The sequence below is a fragment of the Arachis hypogaea genome, chromosome 9, assembly GCF_003086295.3.
Source record: "Arachis hypogaea cultivar Tifrunner chromosome 9, arahy.Tifrunner.gnm2.J5K5, whole genome shotgun sequence".
Classification (NCBI taxonomy): domain Eukaryota; kingdom Viridiplantae; phylum Streptophyta; class Magnoliopsida; order Fabales; family Fabaceae; genus Arachis; species Arachis hypogaea.
In genome coordinates, this window is record NC_092044.1 from 65,039,563 (window position 1) to 65,044,727 (window position 5,165).

The following is a 5,165-nucleotide window of genomic DNA, read 5'->3' on the forward strand; positions in this document are numbered from 1 at the left end:
AGCTCCTCCCCCTAATGAAAGTGGGGTTTAGTGAATCATAGCTCCAATCTCAACAACAAATGCCATTAACAAAAATTAAACTAAGTGTAGAGGAAGATGATGAAGAAGAAGAATGAAGTGCTTAAAACTTGAAGATGAAGAAGGAAAATTCCAAGAGAAAACCAAAGATGAGCTTTTCGGGAGAGTACCCCGAAATTCTCACAATAAGCTAAGTAAAAGTGCTAAAAATTCTAAGTGTTGAAAAGTATTCAAAAGTGTAAAAGTCCCCTAAAAGTACAAACTCAATCTCTATTTATACTAGTCCTAAAGATCTTCAAGTGGGTTAGCAAGATGGGCTTCCTCTTTGTTGAATTCTTGGCTCAATTGATGAAGTTTCTGGCCTTTGTGAGGAATAGGGGAAGTAGAGCAAGTTGGCACCAATTCTGGCCCATTGAGGGCGTTATTGGCACTAACTCCAGGCCAAATGCACATTGGCAACGTGCAGGACAATTTCCTGGGCATGAAGTATGAGACTTGGGCGTTGCTAGCCCAAGTTGTTGCCAACAACTTGCTTTTCCTCTTCTTGGCCTTACTTTCATGCTAAATGTAGCCCAGAATTTGAGTGTCAACCTTCAGCTTCAATATGGACTATCATACATCATTGGAAAGCTCTTGATGTCTATTTTCTAATGCCACTGGAATCACCTCAATTGGACTTTCCTAGCTCAAGTTATGGTTCCTCAAAGAAGGTAAGGTCAAGCTGCCAAGTTGTTGCCAAGTTGTTGTGAATAACGCACCCTCAACCCCAAGTTGGCAACGTGCCCGTGCATCACTCTCCTAAGGCAAGGACTTGGGGCTGGCGTTGTTGCAAAACACGCCCCCCTTGTGGCACGTTGGCAACGTGCTCGACCCACACCCCAAGGCCAATCTCTAGCTTTCTTGAATTTCACTTCATGTTCTTGTTTTTAGGGCCTAAAGATGACTCTGGTTTGGCTCCAATCTTGTGCTCCACCATGGACTATTATATATGGTTGGAAAGCTCTGAATGTTAGCTTTCCAACGCAACTGGAAGTACTCAATTTGGATCTCTGTAGCTCAAGATATCTTCCATTGAAGTGGACATGTTCAGGCTGCCTTGTTTTGGTAAGTTGGCGTTGGCAACGCCCATCTAGCGTTGGCAACGTGAGTGGTGCGGCATTTGGGCGTTTGGAACTTGGTTGGCACGGCAGGTGGGCGTTTGGAACTTGGTTGGCACGGCAGGTGGGCGTTTGGAACTTGGTTGGCACCAAGACTTGGTGCCTAGCCAAGTATTCTTGTGTGGCGTTGGCAACGCCATTCTTGAGTTGGCAACGCCAGCTCCTTTTCTTCCAGGGCTCCATTTGTTGCTTGGTTGTGTGGCGTTGGCAACGCCCATCTTGAGTTGGCAACGCCAGCTCCTTCTCTTCCAGGGCCAAGCTTGATTGTTTGGCGTTGTTAGCCTGCGTTGTCCTCAAAAACGCCCCTCATCTCTAGGCTGGCAACGTGCTCGAGGCTCCAAATTAGCTCTCTAAGATTGCTTGGGTGGACGTTGGCAACGCCAGCTTCAAGTTGGCAACGCCAACTTTGCTTCCTCCAGGGCCAAGTTCCTTGCTTGTGTCTTGTGTGTGGCGTTGGCAACTTGGTTCTAGAGTTGGCAACGCCAACCTTGCTTCCAGGGCCAAGTTCCTTGCTTGTGTGGGCGTTGGCAACTTGGTTCTAGAGTTGGCAACGCCAACTTTGCTTCCAGGGTTGCCAAGCTTGCTTGGTGTGGTTGTGTGTGGCGTTGGCAACGCCAATCTCAAGTTGGCAACGCCAACTTTGCTCCTTGGTTGCTTCCAGGGTTGCCAAGCTTGCTTGGTGTGGTTGTGTGTGGCGTTGGCAACGCCAACCTCAAGTTGGCAACGCCAACTTTGCTCCTTGGTTGCTTCCAGGACCAAGCTTGCCTTGTGTTGTGGAGTTGGCAACGCCAACCTCAAGTTGGCAACGCCAACTTTGCTCCTTGGTTGCTTCCAGGACCAAGCTTGCCTTGTGTTGTGGAGTTGGCAACGCCAATCCCAAGTTGGCAACGCCAACTTTGCCCAGCTTGCATCATTCTTGCTTCCATGCTTCCTTGTTTCATCACCTATCATCAACAAGGGAAATAGCTTCAAAGTCTTACCAATTCAAGCAATAAATTTCATGAGATTCATTCATACTCATTCATATATGCATTCCTTAAATCATTTGCATGAATTTGGCTAGAATTAACATGTTCCTTGATATCATCATGCATGGAAACAAAACTCATAAAAGGACTTGTTTATTTAGAGAAAATGAGTGAATTTAAGCTGCCGTTGCCGGGGATTGTTTGAGTTTGGACAACTGACGGTTCATCTTGTTGCTTAGATTAGGTATTTTTCTTCAGAATTTTTAAGAATGAATTCTAGTGTTTCAAGGTGATGTTCTTATCATCACCAAAGCTGATTGATCTTCATCAATTTAGCTCTTGAATGCAATGTCCTGCTTAAGCTTGGCTAGCCATGTCTAATTCCTTTAGACTGAAGCTTTAGACTAACATTGCATGATTCCTGGAATTCTTACTAAAAATTTTGAATCTCTTTATTTTCTTTTCGATATAATTTTTGAAAAAGCACAAAAAAATTACAAAATCATAAAAACCAAAAATATTTTATGTTTCTTGTTGAGTCTAGTGTCTCATTTTAAGTTTGGTGTCAATTGCATATTTCTATTCTTCTTGCATTTTTGAATTCATTCATGTGTCTTCGTTAATCTTCAAGTTGTTCTTGATGATTTCCTTGCTCTGATCTTTAAATTCTCATGTCTTGAGTGTTCTATTGTTTTTCATATGCATTCTCAATTTGTTAGTGTCAGTAGTATACAAACTTCTAAGTTTGGTGTCTTGCATGCATTGTTTATTTGATTTTAGTTGCATTTTGATTATTCTTCATCATTAAAAACCCAAAAAAATTTTTAATTTGTGTCTTTTCAAGTCAATAATACAGAGAATTGAAGATTCAGAACATACAGCAGAGGAATTACACAGAAAAAACTGGGCGTTCAAAACGCCCAGTGAGGAAGGAAAACTGGCATTTAAACGCCAGCCAGGGCACCTGGCTGGGCGTTTAACACCCAAAAGGGTATCATTTTGGGCATTAAACGCCAGAATGGATACCATTCTGGGCGTTTAACGCCAGGATGGCACAAGAGGGAAGATTTTGTTTTAATGCAAATTTTTTTCAAGTTTTCATAATTTTTCAAAATCAAATCTTTTTCAAATCATATCTTTTCAAAATAGATTTCTTTCCATTTTTAAAAATACTTGCTAATAATTAATGATTTGATTCAACATTTCGAGTATGTTGCCTTTTCTGTTGAGAAAGGTTTAATGTTGAATCATATCTTTTCTTGTTAGCCAAGTCATTAATTTTAAAAAATCAAATCTTTTTTTTAAATTATTTTTCAATCATATCTTTTCAAAACTATAACTTTTCAATCATATCTTCTTAATCACATCTTTTTCAAAATAGTTTTCAATCATATCTTTTTGATTTCTAATTTCAAAATCTTTTTCAAAAATCACTTTATTTCTTTTTCAATCTTAGTTTTCGAAAATCATCAATCAAATTTTCAAAATTTCTTTCTTTAATTTTCGAAAATTTCTTCCCCTCTTCTCACATCCTTCTATTTATGGACTAACACTCCTCCTCAATGCACAATTCGAACTCCATCTTTCTTGATAAGTTCGAATTCTTCTACCTCTTCTTTCTATTTTTCTTTTCCTCTGACACTTCAAGGAATCTCTATACTGTGACATAGAGGATTCCATATTTTCTTGTTCTCTTCTCTTTTATATGAGCAGGAGCAAAGACAAAAGCATTCTTGTTGAGGCTGAACCTGAACCTGAAAGGACCTTGAAGCGAAAGCTAAGAGAAGCTAAAGCACTACTCTCTGTAGAGGACCTAACAGAAATCTTCAAACAAGAAGAAGACATGGCAGCCGAAAACAACAACAATGCCAACAATGCAAGGAAGGTGCTGGGTGACTTTACTACACCTACTCCCAACTTCTATGGGAGAAGCATCTCTATCCCTGCCATTGGAGCAAACAACTTTGAGCTTAAGCCTCAATTAGTTTCTCTAATGCAACAGAACTGCAAGTTTCATGGACTTCCATTGGAAGATCCTCATCAGTTTTTAGCTGAGTTCTTGCAAATCTGTGACACTATCAAGACCAGTAGGGTTGACCCTGAGGTCTATAGACTTATGCTATTCCCTTTTGCTCTGAGAGACAGAGCTAGGATATGGTTGGACTCACAACCTAAAGAAAGCCTGAACTCTTGGGAAAAGCTAGTCAATGCCTTCTTGGCAAAGTTCTTTCCACCTCAAAAATTGAGTAAGCTTAGAGTGGAAGTCTAAACCTTCAGACAGAAGGAAGGTGAATCCCACTATGAAGCTTGGGAAAGATACAAACAATTGATCAGAAAGTGTCCTTCTGACATGCTTTCTGAATGGAGCATCATAGGGATCTTCTATGATGGCCTATCTGAACTATTCAAGATGTCATTGGATAGCTCTGCTGAAGGATCTCTTCATCTGAAGAAGACGCTTACAGAAGCTCAAGAACTCATTGAAATGGTTGCAAATAACCAATTCATGTACACTTCTAAAAGGAATCCTGTGAACAATGGGATAAATCAGAAGAAAGGAGTTCTTGAGATTGATACTCTGAATGCCATATTGGCTCAGAACAAAATATTGACTCAGCAAGTCAATATGATTTCTCAGAGTCTGTTTGGAATGTAAGCTGCACCAGGCAGTACTAAGGATGCTTCATCTGAAGAAGAAGCTTATGATCCTGAGAACCCTTCAATGGAAGAGGTGAATTATATGGGAGAACCCTATGGAAACACCTATAATCCTTCATGGAGAAATCATCCAAATCTTTCATGGAAGGATCAACAGAGACCTCAACAAGGTTTCAACAACAATAATGGTGGAAGAAACAGGTTTAGTAATGGCAAGCTTTTTCCATCATCTTCTCAGCAACAGACAGAGAATTCTAAGCAGAGCCACTCTGACTTTGCAACCATGGTCTCTGATCTAATCAAAACCACTCAAAGTTTCATGACTGAAACAAGGTCCTCCATTAGAAACTTGGAGGCACAAGTG

General features: G+C 40.5%; 1 non-coding gene across 1 annotated transcript; it reads right to left on the reverse strand.

Moving 5' to 3' along the window:
* Window positions 1-4,391: 4,391 nt before the first annotated feature.
* Window positions 4,392-4,499, reverse strand: LOC112713407 (small nucleolar RNA R71). The gene has a single exon (XR_003158379.1). It is a non-coding gene; the product is annotated as a small nucleolar RNA R71 (small nucleolar RNA).
* Between the last annotated feature and the right edge of the window lie 666 nt (window positions 4,500-5,165).